The sequence below is a fragment of the Aquila chrysaetos genome, chromosome 4 (genome assembly GCF_900496995.4).
Source record: "Aquila chrysaetos chrysaetos chromosome 4, bAquChr1.4, whole genome shotgun sequence".
Lineage (NCBI taxonomy): Eukaryota > Metazoa > Chordata > Aves > Accipitriformes > Accipitridae > Aquila > Aquila chrysaetos.
The window spans coordinates 75971172-75984686 of record NC_044007.1 but is presented as its reverse complement, the minus strand read 5'-3'; the positions used below and the strand labels follow the sequence as shown (position 1 = coordinate 75984686).

At 44.5% G+C, this 13515-nt stretch overlaps 1 protein-coding gene across 9 annotated transcripts in view; it reads right to left on the bottom strand.

The window, feature by feature from the left end:
• The window catches only part of COBL (cordon-bleu WH2 repeat protein), a 211184-nt gene that overhangs the window by 127694 nt on the left and 69975 nt on the right, over positions 1-13515 (bottom strand). The window contains exon 1 of one of the 9 annotated variants that reach the window (XM_030011756.2): positions 49-152. The exons of 7 other annotated variants lie outside the window; for them this stretch is intronic. The gene's annotated coding sequence lies outside the window, so the exon portion shown is untranslated. Of the gene's footprint in view, positions 1-48; positions 153-13515 lie in introns of those variants that run through there. One more of the 9 variants, XM_041123047.1, reaches the window with a different exon arrangement.

The following is a 13515-nucleotide window of genomic DNA, read 5'->3' as shown; positions in this document are numbered from 1 at the left end:
CTTCCTAAAAGGGGGAAGGCCTCTGTGCTTCCTCTCAAGTTTACTCGCCCTTGGAGAAGCACTTGTGATCTTGTCACGGCTGACCTTGCCACAGATTTCTTGGGGCGGGGAGGGGAAGGCTGCCTCCAAGCCCAATGCCCACTGTTCCTATGTATTCGAAAGTCCAGAGAGAGCTGCTGACACCCTGGAAGATAAACAGGGACACGCAATTTACTTGCTTTGGATTGCCCCATCTAGAACACCGAAGACAGGAATGTACCCTCTTTTTTCATCTACAGTTAGCGTGTAAATCCTCACTCTGTAGAAAACTACGTCACAGAAGAAGCCAGCACCAGAGCTACAGGGCTGACAAGCTTCTCTTTAGAGCTAGAAAAAAATCCCCTAAAAGATCTAACGATGTATTTTCGTGAGATGCAGGTTACATTCACTTGCAGAGAAATAGAACCAGAGATGCCACGACATTCCTTATTCTCTCAATCATCTTCTTAATTAGCATTTATAATTCAGTCTTAATTCATACTCTATCACACAGTGAGAAATGAGGTACATCAGTATATTAAAAAAGGTTAATGAAGCAAATATGCAGTGCCAATGAGATAAAAAAATATCCGACTTCAACACAACAGTCTTAACTGTTGTCATAAATATGACCCCCTATTTACGGGATGCCACAGGTGCTTTTATCAGGAAATCCCACTGCTTCAGATGATTTTCTATGTATTTTCCTGGTGCTGATTTGCTTAATAAAATTTCTTATCAGAACCATATATATTTTGCTTTCACTTTTAAGATATTCTGTTCTTTCTAAAAGACACAGGAATTAAGTACTACTTAGTTTAAACTGCAATTTGAGTATTTTGGTTTATTAAAAGCAAATCATAAACTTAATTGTAAACTAATAAACCCTACTCCAGCTCTACATTGGAGCTAAGAGACCTACATTAATATAAAACCAGAAAGTCTGATGAAAAAGAAAACTGAAAACGTTAAGACAGAAAAATACACTTTCAACACCAAACAGCTGATTAGTAGGACTCTGACACTTGATCTTGATTTATCAAGTAGGAACAGCAATGTTTTAATGATTTTTAAATGTCAGCAAAAACCAGTTGTTCAGCTAGTTTCCATTTAAAATTGTTTAATGCATCCTGTAGGCACACGTGGTACTTAACGGATTTTAAATCTTGCAGAACAAAAAGGATGTGGTATCAACTGAGCACTTAACAGCCCCATGCAGTGCAAACTAGAGCATGCTATGAAGAAAATCTTGATAAATCAGGCATGTCAACACACCCAGGCAGTATCAAAGGAGAGAGGAAGCCGCCTAATACCCTCCTTCTTTATCACACACATTCAAAGTCAGGGATGATTATTCTGGGCATTTTACTCATGTGTGGCACTGGCTCCAGACACAGGAGACAGACAAGAGTCTGGGCCATTATAGACTTTATAGAGTAAAACCAAGACCTTGCATCACCTCTGTCAGCAGACTGGAAGCCATGGGAATGGTGTTACATGTTATAAATGAGAAAACATTACTAAAAGAGCGAAGGTATCTACCACTTAGGAGCTCTAAATGCTACTCGGAGATAAGCCAGTGCAAACATGCTTGAGGCTGCTCTGTAAGTACTGATGGGGCATCACAGCAGTGACAGAAGGGTTGTGTAGACATGCCTGAGCTAGCTGCAAACTCAGCAGAGCCTACAAAACCCACACAAGAAGCAGGGCATATTAGACTACCTTATAACATGAACTGCCACAGTTACACTACAAATGGCAAAAGGCGCACATACCTCAAATGCAAGCACAAAAACACATGATCATTTAGAGCCGATAGGATAATTTAGTCTTAACCAAGAGGAAAGATTTCTGTCTCCTTGTCAAAAGCAAAGAAACAGCAACATTAATGGTGTCTGATTTCCTTCAGCTTCCTTGTCTTGTCAGGATGGATTTTGATATAAAAAAAAAGCCTCACTGAAGGTTTTCTCCATTCTGGAGCACTTAATCACTGTCTTCAACTCTGGACCTTATCCTGGAGTGACCCTCTCAGTGGAGTGGTTATGAGACCTCTCCTCTCTACCAGCCTCCAACTTTCCAAAGACTTTTAAAAAGCTGTTATATTAGGCTTATCTACCCCTCTGTCAATTAAACTGAAATCAAACCAATGGCTGAAAAAACAAATTTTTTTCAAGAAAATACAGGCAAAGAACACCATCAAATAAACTTCATCTTATATGAAAATCACATTAAAATCTGGCATTGCATGGCTATGCAAACTGTTGGCAGACTATGCTGAAACAAGGGTGTCTGTCCCATCTGAAAGCTGCCACCTGGGAACACTGAGTGAAAACAGAAGAGGGAAGGGATTAACTACAGAGTTTCCTCCTCACAACCGATAAAAACCAAAACAAAGAAATCCTGGACTAGGTGAAGTCAATGGAGTTTTGCCACTGACCTTGCAGAAAGCCAAGTTTTCAGCCTGGCAGAACCTCAGCAGAGCTTTCATCTCTGTGTTGACAGCTCTGCTTGCTGCCTCACCCAGCTTGAACACAACTTTCAAGCACCAGGACAAAGGCGAGCACCAGCAGCATCACACCTAGAGAAGCTCTGGGATGCTGACAGCAACAGCACGGTACTGCCCTGGGCATCCAACCAGCTGCCTTTTAGACCTGCAAAGGCACAGTTCTCTTATGTTCTTACTACACCTTATCGAAAACTGAAAGTATCAAATATAACTAATGTATTAAAAAAAAAGAAACAACTGAGATTAAAAATAACAATTAAAAAAGCAAGCAAGCCTATCTTCATGCATTACCACCCTGACTTTGTATCATTTCCGATTCTAAAATCAGCCAGAGGGGTCAAGGAAATCTGAGGACGCAAGATGAAGTCAGAGCTGCTACACCACAACATCTTTGGTCACCTCCTCTGAAATAGGAAGGTCAGTGGCATAGTGATAATTGGTGAAATTACCAGCATACAGAGAGCACTCCCTGAGCCAGGGCCTAACAGTTGCTCACTTGACACACGCTGGCACCGTTCTTCCCAAAGAGAGATGAGGACACTCAACTGCTAGCAAATCTAGCATCCTCTGATGTTCATCGAACTTTCCCAGCCAGGAAAATCCCGGATGCAGCTTACAGAGCAAGGTTCCTCCAAACACTTCTCTTCTGCTGAGCCCAACACAAACTGCACCCAGGCAAAGCAGCAAGGCAGGAGAAACACAGAGTGAAATTTATCAAAACAAAAGCGAAAGGGACTTGCTTTCCTAGCTGAGTCACAGTTTTCCACACTGAATAGAGAAGCACAGATGGTGAAAAGGGAGCTGAAAGATTTAAAGACAGCATTTCAAGTTTCTGCAAGTCAGAGCTGGCCCCTCAACAAATAATATAAAGTTCCAGTATTTCTGACAGATCCTCCAGAAAATTTGCTGCCTTTTATTTTGGAACTAAACCAAAAAAGCATGCATACTTTTCCCCACTTCCTGAAGTGAAAGTAGTAAGCTCCAATGTCAGATCTCGTTTATAATGCTGTTTGAGTGCCGTGCTTGAAATACAGGCCATAGCAAAGGCATGCATACAAGCTTTTTCCCTCTCTCACACCTCCTTTTATAGAACAAATTGCAGCAAAAAAAAGTATTACTGGTTTATGTAAATAAAACATACTTTTTTCCACAAAATTCTACCTTCAAAAGGTAGACTACTCCAGAGGTCAGGTTAGTTAAAAGCCATGTCATTACGAGAGCTCTATTTCAAGATTTTGACAGTCCTCTTTATCTTACTGCAACAGACCATGTGAAATCTTACACTCCCTGGGCTATCACAGGCTCATGACATATCCCAAAACAGTACTGCTGTGTGGCTCATACATTGACAGAACTAAACAAAAGCACTGGTAGCTTTCATTACTCAAACCTAAATTTTGGTTTTTTGCTGCTTTACAGCACCAAAAAAAGCCCCCTCCTCCTCTGCGGGCTATCCGGTTAACTCAGGTGTGCTGGAGTACACCTGCCTAATCCCATGCACATCTGCCCACAATGAGTCAGTAAGTCAGTCCTGGAGCAGGAAGGAAAGCAGCAACCAGCCTTAGCCCCATGGACCATTCACCGGCTGAATGAACGCTGAACCCAAGGAAAAAGCAGAGAGTAACCAAAACCAGAGCTGGGCGGAGGAGTTGGGAGGACTTTTTACTAACACAGGCACCAGGACCACCAGGCTTCTTCCCACAGGCCACCACTGAACCTTGTGTCCTTCGTCTAATCCTAGCCCTGAAGAAACGACAGTGATGCTGTCCGAGTTACTCCTGCAAGCTCACCCAGCCCCTGCCCTTCAAGATAAATGCCGCTGAATCAGCACGGACTACACACACCAGCGTGGGAAGGGTGCAGTGTTCTGCTGCACTCTCCTTTCAAGGAAACAAAAGCATCCCACACCAGTGGCTGCTGCACACTGTAACTGAGAAGAGCACAGGCATGCTTCTCACCTTCACAGGACATACAGGATGTAAACGCTGCTTTCCCCTTACCCAAATGATACCATGCATACCTATTTGATGTAGTAAGAATGTTACCAGGCTGTATGCCATTGTCTCTGCTTCTGAGTCAGGGGTAACGTATGAGAAGTAGGATTAAATACTATATAAATTGCATTCATTATTTAGATTCAGCTACTTCTGTGCAGCATTGCTTTATTTTCCATGCAACTTCTGATAAAATACTCCTCTACAGTATTTTGAATAAAGAAATTACAAGAGACATCTACTGACACAGGCACAAGCAAAGCAGGCTGATCGCTTGTTGTTGCTCTATGGAAGGATGTCACTGAATGGTGCTGGCAGAGCAAGGATGCTTCCAACCCAGACTGCAGCCACCCCAGGCCTCCTAGCAGGCTAAGTTCAACATCAGAGAACGGGCTCACGCAGTGAGGGATGGATGTGTTTAGGAAACTGCTAGACCAAACTTTTTTTTCTCCCACCCTGACTGAGTAGGCTATTAAATGCCAAAAATATTACCATGCAATAACGGAGGACATAAGAGATCCGTAACCATCTGCGTGTCATCACTGCCCATGTTCAGAGCTAGGGAAAGAGACATTGCAGGCATTTACGCACCATGGAGTCATTTGTTGGCTATACTGTCAATATCAAATCCTCACAAGTGGATGCGCTGGTTTTGACAGAGCAGCTGGTCTGCTAGGTCCATAAGCATGGTAACAGAGCATGCTGAAGCTTTTGCCTGGCCTGTGAGTGTCAAAACCTGTGTTGCTTGCTATCAAACATCATGTATTCTTTGTGCTTTGTATGAGGCAGCAAATGAATGCCTGGAAGCAGAAGCCTCCTAACATAAGCCTGACATAAGCAGCAACACAAAAAGTCCACCCCGAGTAAATCAAACACTTACATGCATGCATGCGCACACATAGAGATGTGCCAAAATACTATCTGCAAGCAGTCCTGTTTTCCTGTCAATATCCAAAGACTTACTAGTGCATCAATCTTATTCCAATTATCCTGACCACGCTGCTGTTAAAAGCAAGCTATGCTTTATCACAGATGTCCCCGACCACAGGATTAGGTCCAGAGAGATGGGGTAGGAAGAGAAAAGCGAGAACTTCATTTCACCACAGCTTCTTCTCTCAAAGTAAATAATGAATTAAAAGTTTAATCTTTCACTGAATACGTGGCATGTCGATAGTCTTGGCAAACGACAACTAAATTAAACATATATGAACAGTGTCACATAACAAGTCTAACCGCTTATTTTTAAACTTGGAAGAGTCTGAACAATTGAAAATATCTGGGTTGGGCTTACAAAGTAATTCCACACACCCTTTTCATGTACTCAATCTGCACAGCTGGTAGTAGTAGATGGCACTGAAAAGAGAGAAGAAATCTGAAACAGAAAGACAAAAAAGGAAAAACTTCCTATGCTCATTATATTAATGAGAAAATAGTATGTAGCAGAATACCGTTTTTAATTTCTGCTGCAGAGAAGGATGGGACAGGCTTAGGATGAGAAAAAACCTCTGTGTACGATATTAATATTAAAGAATCAGTGCTAGCATGAAAAAACACTTCATAAAAATAAAATAGCCTAACCTTAACCTCACTTACTATCTCCCTTGAATTAGTAAACTTAAACCCACGAGGAACCGGTGTCAAGTAGACAAGCAGCGTGCTTTTGCATTTAAATTGCGCATATACATATAAAAAGGGAATTTCTGTCAATCCTTAAACACCTTCACTGCTGAAAGAAGAAACAACTAATGTTAACAGAAATCTTATCCTGGCTTCGTTTGGTATTATTTAACAAGTAACTTCTACAGCTAATTAATTCAACCACTTTGCCGTTTCTACGTCAGCCAGTCTGAAGACAAGCCACAGCCATACGCGGCCCAAACACGGCTACATATTTCCAAGTATTTTCCTAGATATTTTCTTGATACAGACTGGGGGCGGAGGAGTATTTAAAGGACACGTAGGTGTGCCGGCACATCTAACCGGGAAGGCAAACCTCGCCGCCCGTGCCCGACGGACAGCAGCCGGCCGGGCTCAGGGCAGCGCGCAGGCGAGGCGGGAGCAGCGCGGGGGCCGGGCACGGCCATGCCTTCCCGCCGCTCCCTCCTCCCCGCCGCCGCCTCCGCGGGCTGCAGCCCTTTCAGGGCGCTACCGGCTCGGCTCGGCCGCGGTGCCTCCTGCGGTGCTGGCCCCACTGCTCCCTCCTCTCGGCCTTTTCGGCCCTTTCTTACCCCGGCTTCGCCCGCGCCCGGCGGTGGGGCCGGCTGGAAGCGGCCGTGGCCAGCACGGGGCAGGCCCCGCCGCTCCTCACAGAGGCCGCCCTGCAGGTCCCGCCCCAGCACCTTGCCGGTCACGCACAGTCCAGTTAAACAATTAGCACCAGTGGCTAAAACGAAGAAGCAGGGAGGAAGGTTCGCTTTCCGTCTGGCTTCCCCAGCCCAGGACAGCCGCCCGGGAACCCGCGGCTGAGGCAGCAGCAGAGGCGCGGGGCGGCAGGGCCCAGCCGTTCCTCCGCCGCGGGCAGATCCCTCCATAGCCCAGCAGACCAGACCCCTCCACCTCTTACAGCTCACCCGGCTCCTTCTTCTCTGGCAACGCGCATACCACAGCGAAGCGCTCGGACGCCGTGGAAGCGGCGAGCTAACAGAGACGAAGAGAGAAACGAGGTTTCCCGATGGCGTGCCCAGCGATCTACCGACAGGCCAGCCCGCAGCACCGGGGCTGCCCGAGACCCACAGGCGGTTTCAGCGCCACGCTGTGTGCGAGACAGTTCAGTCTCTGGTTGTAGAAGAACACAAACCAACAGTGGCAGCTGAAGTCAGCGTCAGCAGGTCCCACTAAAAACCAGGTTCATGCTAAGCCCAGGAAGGCTACGCAGTGAAAACAGTCTTAGGGCCAGTGCACAGCTTACGCTGAGCCACCCCACTCGCCTTGACTTCACGTCAAACGCGGTATAAGCTTTATAAAACTACACAAGAAAACTATCAAGGCCAACGAGAAGCTTCACCTGCAGCGCAGAGATGGCAGAATTCCTCGTTCTAAGGCCACCACCACGGGATCGCACGCTGCCTCGGGATTTTGGCAAGAGCACTTCAGTCGTACCTGCGTTCTGCAGCTTTGGCTGGCGGTACACCCACAGAGGCACTATCAGCACAGGATCTCCAATTATTTCAAGAAAAATGAAGTTACATTTCATTTTTGCCCTCATTTTGTCCCCCACTCACTCAACTCTAGCACACTAGTGATACAGAAATGTGTTATTCATAAGTGATCAGTTATGAACACTTCTAGACAAACTTTTGTCAAACTCTGAAAGTCTACCATTCAAACAAGCTAGACCCCTTCTTTAATTAAAACGAACTTACAAAACTTTCATGAATACAGAGATAAAATAAACCACCCAAGCATGCAGTAAAATCAAAATACACAAAGAAGCGTATAAACAGCAGTTTCTTAAAGCCAACTCAAGAAATGCTACTTCGACACCAAATGGTGAAGCAAGGCAACTGCGGCTTCCTCTTACAGTAATACAGCACAGGGATGCAGCAACACATCTGGATGGTGGCACACAGACCCTGTATACTGCCCAACCTACAAAACCCCATCTCCACATTTTTACTTCAGGTTTTGAACTACCTTGTTACTGAAAACATGCCAGTAAGCCAAGGATTGCAAGCATTAAAATACTAACTTCTCACATGGGTTAAGTCAGCAGCCATGGTCTTAAAGAGCCAATTCTGATATTGCTACTAAACTCGGGATCTTCAAAAACGTGCCACTGTTTAAAAAAAGCAACTCATGACATCGAGGTGCCTATCACTGTAAGGCACCTGTACTCCTGCAGATGTCCTTCTGCTCACACCCTCACACGCTTTTTTCTGAGTCAAAAGAGAGCTACGGTGGCTCAAACACAGCGCTCTGAGTTCAAGGGAGTTTCCTGATCATTTGCTGTGGCCACCTGTTGGTAAAATGGGTGTGTAAAGCATCCTCAAGGAGTCTGTATCTATTTAAATGACTTGCATTTATAGCATCGCTTCTGTTTTCAGAGCTTTAAAATCTGTTATGTTTCTCTTGGGAGGGAAGAAAAAGAGAGGGGAAAATAAAAGGTATTTATTCATATTTATACTGAACACTTGTCTCTCAATGCTGGCAAGTATTTTTAAGTGTATTGGGTTTGTGTGGCAAGGTTTTGGTAGCAGGGAGGTTACAGGGGTGGCTTCTGTGAGAAGATAGTAGAAGCTTCCCCTATGTCTGACAGTGCCAATGCCAGCCAGCTCCAAGTCGGACCCACCGCTGGCCCAGGCCGAGCCCATCAGCGACAGTGGTAGCGCCTCTGGGAGAACAGTTTTAAGAAGGGGAAAAACCAAAATATGGCAGCTTCAGCCAGAGAGAGGAGTGAGAACACGTGAGAGCAACAGCCCTGCAGACCCCCAGGTCAGTGCAGAAGGAGGGGAGGAGATGCTCCAGGCGCCAGAGCAGAGATTCCCCTGCAGCCCGTGGTGATGAAGACCACGGTGAGGCAGGCTGTCCCCCTGCAGCCCAGGGAGGTCCACGGGGGAGCAGATCTCCACCGGCAGCCTGGGGAGAGAGGACCCCACACAGGAGCAGAGGGATGCCCGAAGGAGGCTGTGACCCCGTGGGAAGCCCGTGCTGGAGCAGGCTCCTGGCAGGACCTGCGGCCCCATGGAGAGAGGAGCCCACGCTGGAGCAGGTTTTCTGGCAGGACTTGTGACCCCGCAGGGGACCCACGCTGGAGCGGTCTGTGCCTGAAGGACTGCAGCCCAGGGAAGGGACCGACGCTGGAAAAGTTCATGAAGAACTGCAGCCCACGGAAAGGACTCATGTTGGAGAAGTTCATGGAGGACTGTCTCCTGCAGGAGGGACCCCACGCTGGGGCAGGGGACGAGTGAAGAGGAGTCCTCCCCCTGAGGAGGAAGGAGCGGCAGAGACAACGTGTGATGAACTGACCACGACCCCCATTCCCCGTCCCCCTGAGCTGCTGGCGGGAGGAGGTAGGTAGAGAGAACCGGGAGTGAAGCTGTGCCTGGGAAGAAGGGAGGGGTGGGAGGAAGGTGTTTTTAAGATTTGGTTTTACTTCTTATTACCCTGCTCTGATTTGATTGGTAATAAATTAAATTAATTTCCCCAAGTTGGGTCTGTTTTGCCCGTGACAGTAATTGGTGAGCGATCTCTCCCCGTCCTTATCTCGACCCACGAGCCTTTCGTTCTATTTTCTCTCCCCTGCCCAGCTGAGGAGGGCACTGATAGAGCAGCTTCGGTGGGCACCTGGCGTCCAGCCAGGGTCAACCCACCACCCTAACGAATCGGCAATTTGGTCAGGTGTTTGAGCACCGTTCAAGTGAGCACATCGAGGCGAACAGACGCAGGGCCAGCGAGGCCACGGCACCGCCCGGGGGAGCTCTGCCACCCGTGGGACCCCGAGCAGCAGGGCCTCCCGCCACCTGAGCTTAAACCCCAGCTTGAGCACGCTGGCAGCAGCTGCTCATACCCCACGCTATTCCAGCGCTTTGGAGGGGACGCTCCGACTCCTGTTCTTTTAAACGCTATTTTTAGCTACTGCATTCTCATTGTTCACGATGAAAAACAAATACAAGAGCCAAAAGAGAAATCCCCTTTCCTTTGGCAAAACTGTGCTAATTACACCATCATTAGAGAACGAACTTACTCGAATCACAAAAGGCAAACGAGCTTCTTGGCTAACTACATTGGCCGGGGGGGGGGCAACAACAACAGTCTCGCTGATTTTGTAACAATCCTTATAGAAATAAAATTGATAAATATTTAATTCCCTTGGTACGTGAATCAGCACAGTCCATTACATTAATGGAATACACCTAACTTAACCAATGAAATAATCTGCTCCTGCAATCTCTCTAACGTAAACATCCTATTACCAAACTTTGTTGCTGAGCAAAACGTCTGTGTGTCAAACTAACAGTCAAATTGAGAGCTTTCATTTTTTTCATACTCAAAAAAATAACCATATGAAATTCATTAAAGGAAACTACGCACAAGGCATGGAGATTTTAAACTGTTTCCAGTTGTCATTAATCCAACACAACTAAAAATATATATGATTTAAAAATGTGAGTATGTATGAAAGTATTTATAGCACTTTATTATTACTTAGAGAATGAGAAAGCAGTGGTTGATTTTTCATGATCATTTCCCAATTGTACAGCAAACCCAAGATACAATAAGAGCAATGTTACCCTTCTGAAATCCAGTAGCTTGGGACAGAATAGTAGCACATGAATCACATCTTTGGGATGGAAGGCATCAGGAGAAAAAGAAAGAATATGAAAGCTGTATTTGTACAAACTGGAAGAAGAGGAAAAATTAACATGCGGGAACACAGACAATAAAAATTAAAGACAGACGCAGACAGAAAGAGAAGGAAGACACAGACATATGGCCTGCCAGATCGATCTCCTCTTGTCAACCGCTGGCAAGAAGGTATGCTTAAAAAGAACAGTGGAGTACTACAAAGCTGAAAAACTGGTAAAAGGATGAAAAAGCCTAAATCCAGCCAGGAAACAAGGAAGAGGAAATACATCCTGTCTTCTGAAAAAGTTCATTATTTTACATTATACATTACTACTGAACCACTCACTCTCATCACACTCCTATTAATTACCTGTGTCTTAATAAGGAGTAACATTTTACATTTTCAGCAAAATCTGTAGCCATTAATAACAGGCAGGCAAGCTATCCCTTTTTTAAGACGGAAATTGAGAAAAAGAGTGGGAAGCAAGTGCCCCCTCCCTCCAAAAATCAACAGCAGGACTGCCAGAAGAATTTGATGCATGAACTACTAGATTTTGCTGCTTTGCCCACACAGGGGCATTAAGAGTTGTGGTTTTCTGAACCTAACCTCCTACAAATATTTTCATTAGCTAATACTAAGAAATCTGTCATCCTGCAACTTGGCCCTCAATTTAAAACAACTTACTTTTATGTTTTTAATTATTTTTTTAAGAATGGAAGTAACACTCTATACAGACTTAACCGAAGGCCATTTAAAGTGACATGCTTTCCAGCTGAACAGTCTGCAGAGAAACCTAGTACTGCCAGATACCCAGTGTATCTGTTCTTTTTTTCAGTAATCTGCTGAAAGCTAATCTTCAGTATCACAAGTAAGCCATTGTGTGCAAAAAAAAGACCACTGTCTCTACTCCTGTTGCATATACAATAACTACTCTACAGTACCCCATTTTGGAGCAAGAAGGAAAAGCGGAAGCAGGTTTTTTTTACAGTCAATATAACAGGATTATGCATCATGGGGCACATCCATTTCATGTTGCTGCAAATAAGAAATTGGTGAACTAAAAAAAGACTCTTTAAGCATATTCGACTTCCTGACTGCTTATTAGTATCTTTGTGGCAAGTGCTCACCAACAGAGAAATGCTTAATATTGCATCAGTCATGCTTATTCTACAGTTAGATCCAGATCCTGAAGCAACAGTTGTTCGTTTTTCCTCACATCAATTTACTCATCTCTGGTTTAATTCTTGACTAGATATCCTGAACTCATTTTCTGTTCTGCTCTAAATTGCAGGACATCCTGGCAGCACCAGTGGTTGAACTGAAGTCAATCAGCATCACAATTCGTGATTTCTCATGATCTCTCCATCTGATGCCAACCACTATCACAGAGAACTAACAGAATACTCAAGTTTGAACATGAGCTTCAAAGGAGAGGAAAAAACCATGCACGTGAATACTTTCTGCACTTAGGGATACCCCAAACCAAACTGCTCTTTCCCACTCTACTGTTAGATCTTGCATGTGACAAAACTTTAAAAATTGCCCTAGCAGAGGAGCTGAAAGATGGACTAATAGAAGGAAAGAGATCTGACATCTGTCCAAGATTAGAAATAATATTCTCACCAGCTACAGCAGCAGTGCAGATCAGTTTCTGATACACTCAAATGCAAAATGAATTTAGTCCAAGTCAGATCCACAGCTTGAAAACTGAAGAACCCTGCTGGCATGTTGCAGTATTAGATCAAAAAGGCAGCAATTATTTTTTAATAGTAACAGCCAGACCTCTTTTAGCTATTGGATTGCAAGTTCACCAAGAAAGTACGTAGCAGGTGAAGAACATGCAAGTCCCCAAGAACAACATATGCTAAAACGAGGATTCCCAGATCACAGTGAGGTAATGGATGAGCTATTACTGAAAGCCCAAAAGGAATCCCACTGAAGTATGTTTTTAATATATTTTATATCATTATAAATTTATTCTAGAAAAGCCACTGATATTCTGCTATAGGCAGAGCAACCTTCGTCCTATCAGTTTGATTTAATTCCTGGAAGTGAGCTCCACACTCCCTCCCATTACCAGTCTGGTCTCAGACTAAATACAGAACACTACCACTTCAGAAATGCTCCCAAAGTTTCTGTCTCTATATAAGTTTATAGTCCCCAGCTGTCATAATCTCCAAGATAAAATATAAAAGTAGTACAGATTATGATGAAAATTTGGCATTAAGAAAGGACAGACAACTCAGTATCACACATTACTAAACAGCTGTCACACAAAACAAAACACATGCATTTTGTTTTCTCAAACTGAAAAAAAACATGCCTAAAAAAGTTAATGAAATGGTATTTATTTATGCTGTCTCATAAGAAGATTCAAAATCAAAAAATAAAATCCCTAACTTTTCATAGCAGTGTCACAAAGAGACACTGGACAAAAATTATCCCCTCTGTTCTGCGGTAGCGGATGATCTTCATGTGCTTTCACCTCTGGTCAAATAAAGACTGGCAAATGATCCCTTCTGTAAACTCTCTGCTTTCAACTACCCTCTCCAGTCAAATCAAAATCCCACGTACCTTGAGGATCTAAGACGTATGAAGCACATGAGTTATTATTATAAGCAGCAGCCTGCTGCTTTTGAACACCTCCCTTTGTGCCCTCACCACTGTATTTCAGCACAAACCTACAAGTTCGCATCTGTACCTACCTGCCT